This window comes from Lissotriton vulgaris, chromosome 10, assembly GCF_964263255.1.
Source record: "Lissotriton vulgaris chromosome 10, aLisVul1.2, whole genome shotgun sequence".
Lineage (NCBI taxonomy): Eukaryota > Metazoa > Chordata > Amphibia > Caudata > Salamandridae > Lissotriton > Lissotriton vulgaris.
This window is the reverse complement of record NC_141698.1, coordinates 251,159,177-251,177,642: the sequence shown is the minus strand read 5'-3', so window position 1 is coordinate 251,177,642 and position 18,466 is coordinate 251,159,177. Positions and strand designations below refer to the sequence as shown.

Below are 18,466 nucleotides of genomic sequence, written 5' to 3'. Positions count from 1 at the left end.
CCCTGTGGCCCTCACTCAAATACCCACTATCGCTCCTTCCAGCCCAGCCCACACGTGTTATTATGATTTAAGTGAAAGTCTATCTACCTGATGCCTCTCCTCTGAGTCTTTATTCGAACCGGAGCAGCAGCCCAGCCGCGGAGACGCTGCACCTGTTACACTCTCGTCTTCTCACTGACTGCTCTTCCGCACTTGAGTGCACCCTGGATCATGACAGCGACTGTGACCTGTAAGCTAAAGTAAAAAATACAGAGAATGAACTGCGAGGTGCAATGTATTTACGTAAAAAAACAAGCAATTAAATTGACTCATAGGTTCCTGAACCTGAAGCGCTCCGGGAAATTCCAGGTAGGCAATTCAGAGAGGCCGGCGCACTCTCGTTAAATCAGCCACACCACATTGCAGGAGTTATTGGCCGTCATGTGACGACACATCTGAGACAGTTTTTTCTTTGCCGTTGTGGCGAAAAAAAACGTAATCAGAAAGTGGTACGAACATATGTTTTTCCATGCTCCACGTACGAAGCATTGACACCACTAGCTGGTGATAGTTTAAAACTTATTCTAATTAAACCGCGCGAGGCTTGATACCTGTGATGCTGTATCCGAGAGCAAAATTCTAGGCGCTACCGTCCGTGAATGGGAGTTTTGTTCCTCTTAGATCAGTCACGGCGGCTCAGCTGATCACTGTAGGATGAGTCAGAGGAACAAAGGTGAAGGGAGCAGGCAGCACCTCGCCCAGCAAACATAGCTCTCTGAAAGCAGATTCCGAGGCAACTATGTCTAATCTTCTTTCTAGAGACACCTTGAACGTAATTGCGCTTCGTCGTGCTTGATGCATTGAGGACTTTAAACCTCTCGCACTGTATGTGCATAGATAGCTCCGCACATTTAGATTTAAAATGCGGTTAAGCTTTCAGGCAGGTGATAAGCTCTTTCCTGAAAGATGCGAGAAGAGGGCATGGTGATCTGGAATACCGGGAGTGGGATCCATGCACGGGTACGTAGCAGATACTTACCTTAATACGTTTTTAACATTCATTTATCTACCAGCCTCTGACACACGTTTTCATTTACCAACATCAAACGATGGAGAAAATGGTACCTGGGAATGAATACAAAGTGAACCTTGATATGAGAAAGTGGATTATTAATTTGGGATGGAGTGACCCTACCAACCTAATAAGGCAAAATGTTCTAGTTGAAAACATAAGACAATGAGAAAACTCTGCTCACCTTCATAGGAGTAATGGCGCAAATAGCAGGCTTTTCAAACAAAACCGTGTTTTAGGTTCAAGCAGCACTATATCTCATTGAACCAAAGAAAATAACACAATAAAATCCGCCCCCCCCCCCCACACACACACAAAAAAAAGAAAAACATTTAGAAAATTCAAGCGCAGGGTAATAAGTGAAGTCACAAAAAATGGTTGAACTTGAGTAAGGAAAAGGGAGATTTAAAGTAGAAAGCTCAAATAAATGTTGAATCATCAATCAGAGTCAATGTTATAGATTATGACCTAAGTATTTTTCCACTAGGAAAACTTGGTCACCTTGCCTCCATTCCAAGTTCTACATTCGCGAGTAGGACTAATATAGAGTTTGGCAGAGAAAGACAGTTTTCAGAAATTGGCAGATGGCTATTTAGAGTGCATCTGTAATATCTAAATAATTCCTGTAATCCTTTTTAAGTTTCCAGTTATATTCAAAGGACAAGATAGAAGAGTGTAGCCCCTAACCACTCCAAAATGACCATAGGTGTCCGGTGAATGGCCATCTCAAGCCTTCCTGCCTTTAAATGGCAATCTATTGTTCCCAGCTGCATGTCCGAATATCAAACACAAATTTATTGTGCTACAAACATATCTTAATCAGATTATCAACTACCAAAATAAAGCAAAGGTAAATTAAGTATACATTTACAAATTTGTATTACACAGCTACATACCTAGAAGATATATATATATATATATATATATATATATATATATATATATATATATATATATATATATATATATATATATATATATATATATATATATATATATATATATATATATATATATATATATATATATATCCACCAAACGCAGGCGCTACAAAAAACGCTGCACGGACCACACCAAACTCACTTGAACTGGTCTCTTTATTTAAAAGATTAAATGGCAGACGCGTTTCGAGTCTAGCGACTCTTTCTCCATGCCTTTGCTGCTTTGCCTGTGGGTTCGTTGTGATTTTTAAAACGTAGCTTCTGAGACACTGAAAAAGGACAACAAGTCCGTTGATCCCTGTTAAAGACACAGTCATTTTAGGATTTTCACAGGTGGTGCCGTGTTTCCAACAATAGAACAAAGGTCAGTACTTTTGCACGTCTTGAGGGTTGTAAGTAACTGCAAATAAAGTCAATAAGAAGTTCCCTCTGTTCAGAGTTTGTTTTCTCCCAATATACACCTCCGGGACTCAATTCCCCATAATGCATCATGACTGTTCTTTAAAGTTATAAGGGGTTCCAATGTCGATTTTGGTAAAACCGCTCACAGTTCTGACGCATACCGAGTGCAATTTTGCTTTTAAAAGGACATTTCCATACCTCGGTTATGCTGAACCAGCTTGGTTTCACGACCACAGTGCTTCCATGCAGCTTTTAACTCTCCTTCAAACTTGGTTTGCTTCAAGTGTATCGTGCTGAGGAAAATTCCTCCGCAAACCCTGGCTGCTTGGAAAATGTTCATATACCAAGTCGGGGCGGGCCTCACTCGGTGGCCCTTCCATCTCGAGCTCCGTTTCTGGACGTTTTCAGCAGTCGGAGGGCACTCCTTAAAGGAAGCTTCTTGCTTCATGTCACATCGTCCTGACAGATGGGGGTGCCTCTTCCTCACGGGTCTGGGTCCGTTACTGAGATGTGTCAGTCATCTCTGTAAATCCACCAAACGCAGGCGCTACAAAAAACGCTGCACGGACCACACCAAACTCACTTGAACTGGTCTCTTTATTTAAAAGATTAAATGGCAGACGCGTTTCGAGTCTAGCGACTCTTTCTCCATGCCTTTGCTGTTTTGCCTGTGGGTTCGTTGTGATTTTTAAAACGTAGCTTCTGAGACACTGAAAAAGGACAACAAGTCCGTTGATCCCTGTTAAAGACACAGTCATTTTAGGATTTTCACAGGTGGTGCCGTGTTTCCAACAATAGAACAAAGGTCAGTACTTTTGCACGTCTTGAGGGTTGTAAGTAACTGCAAATAAAGTCAATAAGAAGTTCCCTCTGTTCAGAGTTTGTTTTCTCCCAATATACACCTCCGGGACTCAATTCCCCATAATGCATCATGACTGTTCTTTAAAGTTATAAGGGGTTCCAATGTCGATTTTGGTAAAACCGCTCACAGTTCTGACGCATACCGAGTGCAATTTTGCTTTTAAAAGGACATTTCCATACCTCGGTTATGCTGAACCAGCTTGGTTTCACGACCACAGTGCTTCCATGCAGCTTTTAACTCTCCTTCAAACTTGGTTTGCTTCAAGTGTATCGTGCTGAGGAAAATTCCTCCGCAAACCCTGGCTGCTTGGAAAATGTTCATATACCAAGTCGGGGCGGGCCTCACTCGGTGGCCCTTCCATCTCGAGCTCCGTTTCTGGACGTTTTCAGCAGTCGGAGGGCACTCCTTAAAGGAAGCTTCTTGCTTCATGTCACATCGTCCTGACAGATGGGGGTGCCTCTTCCTCACGGGTCTGGGTCCGTTACTGAGATGTGTCAGTCATCTCTGTAAATCCACCAAACGCAGGCGCTACAAAAAACGCTGCACGGACCACACCAAACTCACTTGAACTGGTCTCTTTATTTAAAAGATTAAATGGCAGACGCGTTTCGAGTCTAGCGACTCTTTCTCCATGCCTTTGCTGCTTTGCCTGTGGGTTCGTTGTGATTTTTAAAACGTAGCTTCTGAGACACTGAAAAAGGACAACAAGTCCGTTGATCCCTGTTAAAGACACAGTCATTTTAGGATTTTCACAGGTGGTGCCGTGTTTCCAACAATAGAACAAAGGTCAGTACTTTTGCACGTCTTGAGGGTTGTAAGTAACTGCAAATAAAGTCAATAAGAAGTTCCCTCTGTTCAGAGTTTGTTTTCTCCCAATATACACCTCCGGGACTCAATTCCCCATAATGCATCATGACTGTTCTTTAAAGTTATAAGGGGTTCCAATGTCGATTTTGGTAAAACCGCTCACAGTTCTGACGCATACCGAGTGCAATTTTGCTTTTAAAAGGACATTTCCATACCTCGGTTATGCTGAACCAGCTTGGTTTCACGACCACAGTGCTTCCATGCAGCTTTTAACTCTCCTTCAAACTTGGTTTGCTTCAAGTGTATCGTGCTGAGGAAAATTCCTCCGCAAACCCTGGCTGCTTGGAAAATGTTCATATACCAAGTCGGGGCGGGCCTCACTCGGTGGCCCTTCCATCTCGAGCTCCGTTTCTGGACGTTTTCAGCAGTCGGAGGGCACTCCTTAAAGGAAGCTTCTTGCTTCATGTCACATCGTCCTGACAGATGGGGGTGCCTCTTCCTCACGGGTCTGGGTCCGTTACTGAGATGTGTCAGTCATCTCTGTAAATCCACCAAACGCAGGCGCTACAAAAAACGCTGCACGGACCACACCAAACTCACTTGAACTGGTCTCTTTATTTAAAAGATTAAATGGCAGACGCGTTTCGAGTCTAGCGACTCTTTCTCCATGCCTTTGCTGCTTTGCCTGTGGGTTCGTTGTGATTTTTAAAACGTAGCTTCTGAGACACTGAAAAAGGACAACAAGTCCGTTGATCCCTGTTAAAGACACAGTCATTTTAGGATTTTCACAGGTGGTGCCGTGTTTCCAACAATAGAACAAAGGTCAGTACTTTTGCACGTCTTGAGGGTTGTAAGTAACTGCAAATAAAGTCAATAAGAAGTTCCCTCTGTTCAGAGTTTGTTTTCTCCCAATATACACCTCCGGGACTCAATTCCCCATAATGCATCATGACTGTTCTTTAAAGTTATAAGGGGTTCCAATGTCGATTTTGGTAAAACCGCTCACAGTTCTGACGCATACCGAGTGCAATTTTGCTTTTAAAAGGACATTTCCATACCTCGGTTATGCTGAACCAGCTTGGTTTCACGACCACAGTGCTTCCATGCAGCTTTTAACTCTCCTTCAAACTTGGTTTGCTTCAAGTGTATCGTGCTGAGGAAAATTCCTCCGCAAACCCTGGCTGCTTGGAAAATGTTCATATACCAAGTCGGGGCGGGCCTCACTCGGTGGCCCTTCCATCTCGAGCTCCGTTTCTGGACGTTTTCAGCAGTCGGAGGGCACTCCTTAAAGGAAGCTTCTTGCTTCATGTCACAACCTCCTGACAGATGGGGGTGCCTCTTCCTCACGGGTCTGGGTCCGTTACTGAGATGTGTCAGTCATCTCTGTAAATCCACCAAACGCAGGCGCTACAAAAAACGCTGCACGGACCACACCAAACTCACTTGAACTGGTCTCTTTATTTAAAAGATTAAATGGCAGACGCGTTTCGAGTCTAGCGACTCTTTCTCCATGCCTTTGCTGCTTTGCCTGTGGGTTCGTTGTGATTTTTAAAACGTAGCTTCTGAGACACTGAAAAAGGACAACAAGTCCGTTGATCCCTGTTAAAGACACAGTCATTTTAGGATTTTCACAGGTGGTGCCGTGTTTCCAACAATAGAACAAAGGTCAGTACTTTTGCACGTCTTGAGGGTTGTAAGTAACTGCAAATAAAGTCAATAAGAAGTTCCCTCTGTTCAGAGTTTGTTTTCTCCCAATATACACCTCCGGGACTCAATTCCCCATAATGCATCATGACTGTTCTTTAAAGTTATAAGGGGTTCCAATGTCGATTTTGGTAAAACCGCTCACAGTTCTGACGCATACCGAGTGCAATTTTGCTTTTAAAAGGACATTTCCATACCTCGGTTATGCTGAACCAGCTTGGTTTCACGACCACAGTGCTTCCATGCAGCTTTTAACTCTCCTTCAAACTTGGTTTGCTTCAAGTGTATCGTGCTGAGGAAAATTCCTCCGCAAACCCTGGCTGCTTGGAAAATGTTCATATACCAAGTCGGGGCGGGCCTCACTCGGTGGCCCTTCCATCTCGAGCTCCGTTTCTGGACGTTTTCAGCAGTCGGAGGGCACTCCTTAAAGGAAGCTTCTTGCTTCATGTCACATCGTCCTGACAGATGGGGGTGCCTCTTCCTCACGGGTCTGGGTCCGTTACTGAGATGTGTCAGTCATCTCTGTAAATCCACCAAACGCAGGCGCTACAAAAAACGCTGCACGGACCACACCAAACTCACTTGAACTGGTCTCTTTATTTAAAAGATTAAATGGCAGACGCGTTTCGAGTCTAGCGACTCTTTCTCCATGCCTTTGCTGCTTTGCCTGTGGGTTCGTTGTGATTTTTAAAACGTAGCTTCTGAGACACTGAAAAAGGACAACAAGTCCGTTGATCCCTGTTAAAGACACAGTCATTTTAGGATTTTCACAGGTGGTGCCGTGTTTCCAACAATAGAACAAAGGTCAGTACTTTTGCACGTCTTGAGGGTTGTAAGTAACTGCAAATAAAGTCAATAAGAAGTTCCCTCTGTTCAGAGTTTGTTTTCTCCCAATATACACCTCCGGGACTCAATTCCCCATAATGCATCATGACTGTTCTTTAAAGTTATAAGGGGTTCCAATGTCGATTTTGGTAAAACCGCTCACAGTTCTGACGCATACCGAGTGCAATTTTGCTTTTAAAAGGACATTTCCATACCTCGGTTATGCTGAACCAGCTTGGTTTCACGACCACAGTGCTTCCATGCAGCTTTTAACTCTCCTTCAAACTTGGTTTGCTTCAAGTGTATCGTGCTGAGGAAAATTCCTCCGCAAACCCTGGCTGCTTGGAAAATGTTCATATACCAAGTCGGGGCGGGCCTCACTCGGTGGCCCTTCCATCTCGAGCTCCGTTTCTGGACGTTTTCAGCAGTCGGAGGGCACTCCTTAAAGGAAGCTTCTTGCTTCATGTCACATCGTCCTGACAGATGGGGGTGCCTCTTCCTCACGGGTCTGGGTCCGTTACTGAGATGTGTCAGTCATCTCTGTAAATCCACCAAACGCAGGCGCTACAAAAAACGCTGCACGGACCACACCAAACTCACTTGAACTGGTCTCTTTATTTAAAAGATTAAATGGCAGACGCGTTTCGAGTCTAGCGACTCTTTCTCCATGCCTTTGCTGTTTTGCCTGTGGGTTCGTTGTGATTTTTAAAACGTAGCTTCTGAGACACTGAAAAAGGACAACAAGTCCGTTGATCCCTGTTAAAGACGCAGTCATTTTAGGATTTTCACAGGTGGTGCCGTGTTTCCAACAATAGAACAAAGGTCAGTACTTTTGCACGTCTTGAGGGTTGTAAGTAACTGCAAATAAAGTCAATAAGAAGTTCCCTCTGTTCAGAGTTTGTTTTCTCCCAATATACACCTCCGGGACTCAATTCCCCATAATGCATCATGACTGTTCTTTAAAGTTATAAGGGGTTCCAATGTCGATTTTGGTAAAACCGCTCACAGTTCTGACGCATACCGAGTGCAATTTTGCTTTTAAAAGGACATTTCCATACCTCGGTTATGCTGAACCAGCTTGGTTTCACGACCACAGTGCTTCCATGCAGCTTTTAACTCTCCTTCAAACTTGGTTTGCTTCAAGTGTATCGTGCTGAGGAAAATTCCTCCGCAAACCCTGGCTGCTTGGAAAATGTTCATATACCAAGTCGGGGTGGGCCTCACTCGGTGGCCCTTCCATCTCGAGCTCCGTTTCTGGACGTTTTCAGCAGTCGGAGGGCACTCCTTAAAGGAAGCTTCTTGCTTCATGTCACATCGTCCTGACAGATGGGGGTGCCTCTTCCTCATGGGTCTGGGTCCGTTACTGAGATGTGTCAGTCATCTCTGTAAATCCACCAAACGCAGGCGCTACAAAAAACGCTGCACGGACCACACCAAACTCACTTGAACTGGTCTCTTTATTTAAAAGATTAAATGGCAGACGCGTTTCGAGTCTAGCGACTCTTTCTCCATGCCTTTGCTGCTTTGCCTGTGGGTTCGTTGTGATTTTTAAAACGTAGCTTCTGAGACACTGAAAAAGGACAACAAGTCCGTTGATCCCTGTTAAAGACACAGTCATTTTAGGATTTTCACAGGTGGTGCCGTGTTTCCAACAATAGAACAAAGGTCAGTACTTTTGCACGTCTTGAGGGTTGTAAGTAACTGCAAATAAAGTCAATAAGAAGTTCCCTCTGTTCAGAGTTTGTTTTCTCCCAATATACACCTCCGGGACTCAATTCCCCATAATGCATCATGACTGTTCTTTAAAGTTATAAGGGGTTCCAATGTCGATTTTGGTAAAACCGCTCACAGTTCTGACGCATACCGAGTGCAATTTTGCTTTTAAAAGGACATTTCCATACCTCGGTTATGCTGAACCAGCTTGGTTTCACGACCACAGTGCTTCCATGCAGCTTTTAACTCTCCTTCAAACTTGGTTTGCTTCAAGTGTATCGTGCTGAGGAAAATTCCTCCGCAAACCCTGGCTGCTTGGAAAATGTTCATATACCAAGTCGGGGCGGGCCTCACTCGGTGGCCCTTCCATCTCGAGCTCCGTTTCTGGACGTTTTCAGCAGTCGGAGGGCACTCCTTAAAGGAAGCTTCTTGCTTCATGTCACATCGTCCTGACAGATGGGGGTGCCTCTTCCTCACGGGTCTGGGTCCGTTACTGAGATGTGTCAGTCATCTCTGTAAATCCACCAAACGCAGGCGCTACAAAAAACGCTGCACGGACCACACCAAACTCACTTGAACTGGTCTCTTTATTTAAAAGATTAAATGGCAGACGCGTTTCGAGTCTAGCGACTCTTTCTCCATGCCTTTGCTGCTTTGCCTGTGGGTTCGTTGTGATTTTTAAAACGTAGCTTCTGAGACACTGAAAAAGGACAACAAGTCCGTTGATCCCTGTTAAAGACACAGTCATTTTAGGATTTTCACAGGTGGTGCCGTGTTTCCAACAATAGAACAAAGGTCAGTACTTTTGCACGTCTTGAGGGTTGTAAGTAACTGCAAATAAAGTCAATAAGAAGTTCCCTCTGTTCAGAGTTTGTTTTCTCCCAATATACACCTCCGGGACTCAATTCCCCATAATGCATCATGACTGTTCTTTAAAGTTATAAGGGGTTCCAATGTCGATTTTGGTAAAACCGCTCACAGTTCTGACGCATACCGAGTGCAATTTTGCTTTTAAAAGGACATTTCCATACCTCGGTTATGCTGAACCAGCTTGGTTTCACGACCACAGTGCTTCCATGCAGCTTTTAACTCTCCTTCAAACTTGGTTTGCTTCAAGTGTATCGTGCTGAGGAAAATTCCTCCGCAAACCCTGGCTGCTTGGAAAATGTTCATATACCAAGTCGGGGCGGGCCTCACTCGGTGGCCCTTCCATCTCGAGCTCCGTTTCTGGACGTTTTCAGCAGTCGGAGGGCACTCCTTAAAGGAAGCTTCTTGCTTCATGTCACATCGTCCTGACAGATGGGGGTGCCTCTTCCTCACGGGTCTGGGTCCGTTACTGAGATGTGTCAGTCATCTCTGTAAATCCACCAAACGCAGGCGCTACAAAAAACGCTGCACGGACCACACCAAACTCACTTGAACTGGTCTCTTTATTTAAAAGATTAAATGGCAGACGCGTTTCGAGTCTAGCGACTCTTTCTCCATGCCTTTGCTGCTTTGCCTGTGGGTTCGTTGTGATTTTTAAAACGTAGCTTCTGAGACACTGAAAAAGGACAACAAGTCCGTTGATCCCTGTTAAAGACACAGTCATTTTAGGATTTTCACAGGTGGTGCCGTGTTTCCAACAATAGAACAAAGGTCAGTACTTTTGCACGTCTTGAGGGTTGTAAGTAACTGCAAATAAAGTCAATAAGAAGTTCCCTCTGTTCAGAGTTTGTTTTCTCCCAATATACACCTCCGGGACTCAATTCCCCATAATGCATCATGACTGTTCTTTAAAGTTATAAGGGGTTCCAATGTCGATTTTGGTAAAACCGCTCACAGTTCTGACGCATACCGAGTGCAATTTTGCTTTTAAAAGGACATTTCCATACCTCGGTTTTGCTGAACCAGCTTGGTTTCACGACCACAGTGCTTCCATGCAGCTTTTAACTCTCCTTCAAACTTGGTTTGCTTCAAGTGTATCGTGCTGAGGAAAATTCCTCCGCAAACCCTGGCTGCTTGGAAAATGTTCATATACCAAGTCGGGGCGGGCCTCACTCGGTGGCCCTTCCATCTCGAGCTCAGTTTCTGGACGTTTTCAGCAGTCGGAGGGCACTCCTTAAAGGAAGCTTCTTGCTTCATGTCACAACCTCCTGACAGATGGGGGTGCCTCTTCCTCACGGGTCTGTGTCCGTTACTGAGATGTGTCAGTCATCTCTGTAAATCCACCAAACGCAGGCGCTACAAAAAATGCTGCACGGACCACACCAAACTCACTTGAACTGGTCTCTTTATTTAAAAGATTAAATGGCAGACGCGTTTCTCCATGCCTTTGCTGCTTTGCCTGTGGGTTCGTTGTGATTTTTAAAACGTAGCTTCTGAGACACTGAAAAAGGACAACAAGTCCGTTGATCCCTGTTAAAGACACAGTCATTTTAGGATTTTCACAGGTGGTGCCGTGTTTCCAACAATAGAACAAAGGTCAGTACTTTTGCACGTCTTGAGGGTTGTAAGTAACTGCAAATAAAGTCAATAAGAAGTTCCCTCTGTTCAGAGTTTGTTTTCTCCCAATATACACCTCCGGGACTCAATTCCCCATAATGCATCATGACTGTTCTTTAAAGTTATAAGGGGTTCCAATGTCGATTTTGGTAAAACCGCTCACAGTTCTGACGCATACCGAGTGCAATTTTGCTTTTAAAAGGACATTTCCATACCTCGGTTATGCTGAACCAGCTTGGTTTCACGACCACAGTGCTTCCATGCAGCTTTTAACTCTCCTTCAAACTTGGTTTGCTTCAAGTGTATCGTGCTGAGGAAAATTCCTCCGCAAACCCTGGCTGCTTGGAAAATGTTCATATACCAAGTCGGGGCGGGCCTCACTCGGTGGCCCTTCCATCTCGAGCTCCGTTTCTGGACGTTTTCAGCAGTCGGAGGGCACTCCTTAAAGGAAGCTTCTTGCTTCATGTCACATCGTCCTGACAGATGGGGGTGCCTCTTCCTCACGGGTCTGGGTCCGTTACTGAGATGTGTCAGTCATCTCTGTAAATCCACCAAACGCAGGCGCTACAAAAAACGCTGCACGGACCACACCAAACTCACTTGAACTGGTCTCTTTATTTAAAAGATTAAATGGCAGACGCGTTTCGAGTCTAGCGACTCTTTCTCCATGCCTTTGCTGCTTTGCCTGTGGGTTCGTTGTGATTTTTAAAACGTAGCTTCTGAGACACTGAAAAAGGACAACAAGTCCGTTGATCCCTGTTAAAGACACAGTCATTTTAGGATTTTCACAGGTGGTGCCGTGTTTCCAACAATAGAACAAAGGTCAGTACTTTTGCACGTCTTGAGGGTTGTAAGTAACTGCAAATAAAGTCAATAAGAAGTTCCCTCTGTTCAGAGTTTGTTTTCTCCCAATATACACCTCCGGGACTCAATTCCCCATAATGCATCATGACTGTTCTTTAAAGTTATAAGGGGTTCCAATGTCGATTTTGGTAAAACCGCTCACAGTTCTGACGCATACCGAGTGCAATTTTGCTTTTAAAAGGACATTTCCATACCTCGGTTATGCTGAACCAGCTTGGTTTCACGACCACAGTGCTTCCATGCAGCTTTTAACTCTCCTTCAAACTTGGTTTGCTTCAAGTGTATCGTGCTGAGGAAAATTCCTCCGCAAACCCTGGCTGCTTGGAAAATGTTCATATACCAAGTCGGGGCGGGCCTCACTCGGTGGCCCTTCCATCTCGAGCTCCGTTTCTGGACGTTTTCAGCAGTCGGAGGGCACTCCTTAAAGGAAGCTTCTTGCTTCATGTCACATCGTCCTGACAGATGGGGGTGCCTCTTCCTCACGGGTCTGGGTCCGTTACTGAGATGTGTCAGTCATCTCTGTAAATCCACCAAACGCAGGCGCTACAAAAAACGCGGCACGGACCACACCAAACTCACTTGAACTGGTCTCTTTATTTAAAAGATTAAATGGCAGACGCGTTTCGAGTCTAGCGACTCTTTCTCCATGCCTTTGCTGCTTTGCCTGTGGGTTCGTTGTGATTTTTAAAACGTAGCTTCTGAGACACTGAAAAAGGACAACAAGTCAGTTGATCCCTGTTAAAGACACAGTCATTTTAGGATTTTCACAGGTGGTGCCGTGTTTCCAACAATAGAACAAAGGTCAGTACTTTTGCACGTCTTGAGGGTTGTAAGTAACTGCAAATAAAGTCAATAAGAAGTTCCCTCTGTTCAGAGTTTGTTTTCTCCCAATATACACCTCCGGGACTCAATTCCCCATAATGCATCACGACTGTTCTTTAAAGTTATAAGGGGTTCCAATGTCGATTTTGGTAAAACCGCTCACAGTTCTGACGCATACCGAGTGCAATTTTGCTTTTAAAAGGACATTTCCATACCTCGGTTATGCTGAACCAGCTTGGTTTCACGACCACAGTGCTTCCATGCAGCTTTTAACTCTCCTTCAAACTTGGTTTGCTTCAAGTGTATCGTGCTGAGGAAAATTCCTCCGCAAACCCTGGCTGCTTGGAAAATGTTCATATACCAAGTCGGGGCGGGCCTCACTCGGTGGCCCTTCCATCTCGAGCTCCGTTTCTGGACGTTTTCAGCAGTCGGAGGGCACTCCTTAAAGGAAGCTTCTTGCTTCATGTCACATCGTCCTGACAGATGGGGGTGCCTCTTCCTCACGGGTCTGGGTCCGTTACTGAGATGTGTCAGTCATCTCTGTAAATCCACCAAACGCAGGCGCTACAAAAAACGCTGCACGGACCACACCAAACTCACTTGAACTGGTCTCTTTATTTAAAAGATTAAATGGCAGACGCGTTTCGAGTCTAGCGACTCTTTCTCCATGCCTTTGCTGCTTTGCCTGTGGGTTCGTTGTGATTTTTAAAACGTAGCTTCTGAGACACTGAAAAAGGACAACAAGTCCGTTAATCCCTGTTAAAGACACAGTCATTTTAGGATTTTCACAGGTGGTGCCGTGTTTCCAACAATAGAACAAAGGTCAGTACTTTTGCACGTCTTGAGGGTTGTAAGTAACTGCAAATAAAGTCAATAAGAAGTTCCCTCTGTTCAGAGTTTGTTTTCTCCCAATATACACCTCCGGGACTCAATTCCCCATAATGCATCATGACTGTTCTTTAAAGTTATAAGGGGTTCCAATGTCGATTTTGGTAAAACCGCTCACAGTTCTGACGCATACCGAGTGCAATTTTGCTTTTAAAAGGACATTTCCATACCTCGGTTATGCTGAACCAGCTTGGTTTCACGACCACAGTGCTTCCATGCAGCTTTTAACTCTCCTGCCTTTAAATGGCAATCTATTGTTCCCAGCTGCATGTCCGAATATCAAACACAAATTTATTGTGCTACAAACATATCTTAATCAGATTATCAACTACCAAAATAAAGCAAAGGTAAATTAAGTATACATTTACAAATTTGTATTACACAGCTACATACCTAGAAGATATATATATATATCTATATATATATATATATATATATATATATATATATATATATATATATATATATATATATATATATATATATATATATATATATATATATATATATATATATATATATATATATATATATATATATATATATATATATCACAGCTCCAGGTTTCTTTCACATCCCATGGAAAGAAATTACGGCACTCACTGGGAAAGTGTTCAGTATGTTTTTACTCGCTCAGCTGAGCGAGTAAAAACATACTGAATACTTTCCCTGTGAGTGCCGTAATTTCTTTCCATGGGATGTGAAAGAAACCTGGAGCTGTGATTTATCACGTGGGGCGCCGCCACGAGAGGCACCCGCCTGCGAGTGACCCGGATTTTGGTGCAACAGAGCGGAAATATATATATATATATACATATATATTACTGTAATGGCCGGATTTTCCGCTTAGATGGGATCAGCCCCCAGGGGCCCCTATGACCCAGCCAAAACGTACTCACCTTCCCTCCTTAGAACGTATTCACAATGGATAGATATACAGATATATATACAGGTCGCACCTAAGGATGGGGAATAGCAATACACATGCATAGATTTTCTACAATATCTTATTCACATCAGTTGGTCTCGCGGCCACCCCGACCCAGACCGGTCTACCTTCGGGCAGATATGACACACAATCCGGTGCGTCTACACATGGGCGTGCAGAACCCAATGCTCCCTTTTCCAAACGATCCACAATCCGGTAGATCTCCACGCCAGTATCCTCCCTGACGCTCTCACTTATGCAAGCCACAATCTTGTGGGTATACACGTTGGTAATCCTCCCCAACGTTCTCACTAACGCCGCATATCAACGACGACCACATTCCTATGAACAGTCATCGGGACAATGTCTCAGTTATCTACTCGGGATAAAACTATAATAATGACTTTTAATACGGTTCCCAAATTATATGATGTACCTCCTATTCTTGGCATCAAAGGTCCACTCACTCCCTCTTTGTTCGATCACTATTTACCTGATCGGGATTTCACATCCGTTCACATAAACAACTCTCGACTAGAAGATGCATTTACCAAGATTGAACAGGAACACAAGGCACACGTTGGTTCTATAAGAACTAGGGTATTTATTAACAATAAACACATATCACATTACTATGCAACATAATTTCTGCAAAGAAAAGGTAAAGATTAGAACGCGCGCTAATTGGGAAAAGGGCGGAGATCACCTGGTTAATATGAAGTCTGGGCTCGGCAGTCATCTAGGTTCCCTTCTCGTCTCTGTGTCCTGGCTCGCCTCGCAGTCACACCCCAGCCGTCACAAGTACACGTCTGCACCGCTAGGCTCAACCTCGTCTGCTTCCCTCCAGGCCACCGGAACCTTGCTGGTTATCAGCTACCGTCTCTCTCTCTCTCTGTACTAGTGCGCTCCGCGCTAATTCTCCTTCAGTCTTTCTCAGAGAGTTTCGGTCTTAAATCTTTCTCGGACTTCAAAGATGGCGACTGTCCGCCATGAAATAATTAATGGCAGAGATGCTAACGGCTAGATGCCGCCTACGGACTAACTGACAACTGACTAACACCTTCGCTAATATCAAAGCCCGTTCCTTCATGGAAAGCTACGGCCAGTAACCTGCCGCCCACCAAATTCTTGTACCTCCCCGTACCAAGGACACGTTCCCAGCCGGCCGGCCTGAAGTTGTGTCTTCGCTGTGGAGAAAAATACATTCCTTCGATAAGGGCCAGCCTGAGCCGGTTCTCTCCAAGCGAACAACAGCTTGAAACTAAAACATTACACTTCACCTAGAAAGCCTTCTCGAGCTACTGGGCAGAAAGCAAAATGGAGTCTGTCTCGTTTAAGGCCTACGGGGCCCACAATATGCGTAACTCCATGGAAAATATCCTAACATGTTAGCAAATGGGCAAATCATGACTAATACTTATATATCTATCCCCTAACTTAAATTCATAAGCCCTACATTAAGGAAAGTGACACGAAAATGCTCTAATATATGTAAGGCAGGGGCCCTGTCTATAGTCCTAATCCCTATGCTATGGGGGTGATAGGCTGGAGTCACTCTCCATCATTCTTCCCCTTAAAAGAGCCAGAAAAGGGCAGCCATTACATTACACCCCTTGACTCCAGTCTATTAACCACAAACTAAATAGAACTAACATCAGTAGAAGAATAATAGGAAACAAAATTAACTGATCTATGTCTCTTACTAAGTCTAAAAAATTGGAGCAGGGAAGGGATGCACTGAATAAAGCAACAAATAGCTATCAGGACACAAATAGTAACAATAACTCCCCCTAAAATCTGTCGTAAAGAATGCAAGTCAGGTAGCCAATTAAAGAGCCAGTCAAAGAGACCCTGATCTACGTGTTGTCTAATTTCTGCAGTCAAGTCGTGGAGTTTGTCAATATGGGATTGGATAGATTTAGAATGGTCAGACAAATTAAAACAGCATAGGCCCTCAAAATCAGAACATTCATGTCCATGTTTTAACAAAAGATAATCAATAGCAGCGCGATTCTGTAAAATAGCTCTACGTTCGCCTTGGGCGTCTAATAAAAGGTCAGATAAAACAGTAGATGTTTGGTTGATGGACTTAACCATCCAGCAGGCCATCTTGCACATCGTTTTGGCATTATAAACGGCCAATGCAGGCACTCCAATAATAGAAAAAGCTAAACCAAGGTATTCTGATTTAGAATAAAGGTGGACAGAGGAATCGCAATCCTCATGCAATGACATTGAATCACGTACAATACGGGAATGTGAATTAGGATGTGAGGAAAACATTAATAAACTCAATCTAGTGATGGCACATGGGCCACCAGAAATATTTGCAGGAATATAGGGCCAAGATGAATTTCCGCACGAAAAGAGCCATCCAGCTGGCAATAACATTGAACGATAATAACTAGGGGCAACTAATAAACGTTGACATGTCATATTATTTTTCACAGAAAGACATGAATTTGGAAGTCTCTTTAAACACAGCAAATCGTTGATGAGCTGAAAAAGAAGTTGCAGCCTGTATTTTTAGCTTTATGCATTCGGTGATAGCCTTAGGATCACATGTCATTATAAAACATAGGTCTCCAGGGGTAATATTAAAAGTAGTAATTCGGAATTGAATAGGAATATCGAGGTCTGGAAGAGCAGTACATGAGGGACAAAATTTGTGGGCCGCAAAGTCGCCCAGAATAACATTTGGTCGGGCATTCGAGATATTAAAAATATGTCGCAAAGTCTCAGTAGATGCAGGGACGGCAACCAGACAGGTCGCTAAAATGTCAGTGACAGACTTCATTGGGGTAAGACAGAAATGCGGAGAGTTCGTCACCCGCTTTGCGAGTGTAATCCAAAAGTTAGATGAAGAGCTCCACGCAGACCGCGGAGCTCGGATTATCCCATCATCCGGCTTCGGTGGATCCTCTCCTCTCCCGGCGTAGCAGGCCAAAAGGAGTCCAGCGCCGACACATCCTGCAGCAGCAGTCCAGAGAATGATCTGAAAGAATACAAACACAGGCCTTAATCATTCTCGTAGGTAACATTTATCAGGTGGGACAGCTTCCCAGCCATCTTTCCCTGGCTTCATCACCAAAACGGTGTTGTCATGACCGGTCGCAATAATATCAGCCTGTTCAGGAGGATTTTTAGGCGATTGCACCCATATCTTAGCTCCAGGAAGATCAGATGATCCGAAGCCTTTTTGTCCTCGCACAGTTAGCAACGTTGGGGCAGAGCCTTTTTTGATTTCACCACTGAAGACAGGCATAATCAATAACTGAGCAACGCGGTCAGACTTTTTAATGAACAAGTCGGTCTCACTGCTATTAAGCAGGAGAACCTTAATCTCTCCCTGATAGTCACTGTCAATTACTCCTCCGAGCACTTGTACGCCTTTCAGGGCCAGGCCAGATCTAGGGGCAATTAAACCAAAACTACCGGCAGGTATACAGACACCAATGCCAGTTTCAACAATGATTCGATCTTTTCCTGGTAATTTTGCATCATTTAAAGCATGCAGGTCGAGGCCTGCGGAACCTGGGGTCGCTCTACAGGGAGCCAAAGCACCGGGGGTAATTTCCCAATACATGATAGTGTTTGACAAAGAATTAGGCTTTACATCAACATTTGGAGGAAACAAACGCATCAAAGGGGATTCAGCATGTAACAAAGGGCGATTATTCAAAATCAATAAAGCTTGAAACAATACATCCCTCCATTTGCTGTATTGGTCATCAGTCAATTTGCGCAACTGTTCTTTCAACAAACCATTCATTCTCTCAATCAGTCCTGAAGCTTGTGGGTAATATGGAATGTGGAACACCCAATCAATATTATTTTCCGCACAGAATTCCTGCACCAATTTTCCACGAAAGTGGGATGCGTTGTCTGATTGAATTTGGAATGGGACACCATAGTACAAAATAAGCAGTTCCAGGGTTTTAATGGTATTCACTTGGGTAGCGTTCTTGCAAGGGAAAGCGACCAAAAGGCCACTATAAGTGTCAACAACTGTACAAATATATTGACAATTTCTGCTCATAGGGAGCGGACCGATATAGTCAATCTGCCAAATTTGAGCGGGCAATTTACCTCGATGCAAGTGGCCTCGAACAATTTGAGGCACCTCCTTTTTTCTAGAATGCTGACAAACGGGACAATGTAGAATGACATCTTTT

General features: G+C 44.0%; 1 protein-coding gene across 3 annotated transcripts in view; it reads right to left on the bottom strand.

Moving 5' to 3' along the window:
* The window catches only part of LOC147685056 (GTPase IMAP family member 9-like), a 492,924-nt gene extending 492,222 nt beyond the window's left edge, over positions 1-702 (bottom strand). For 2 of the 3 annotated variants that reach the window (XM_086940941.1, XM_086940942.1), the window contains exons 1-2: positions 591-656; positions 88-234 (exon numbers count right to left, since the gene is read on the bottom strand). The gene's annotated coding sequence lies outside the window, so the exon portion shown is untranslated. Of the gene's footprint in view, positions 1-87; positions 235-590 lie in introns of all 3 variants that reach the window. The other variant, XM_086940940.1, reaches the window with a different exon arrangement.
* Positions 703-18,466: the final 17,764 nt, after the last annotated feature.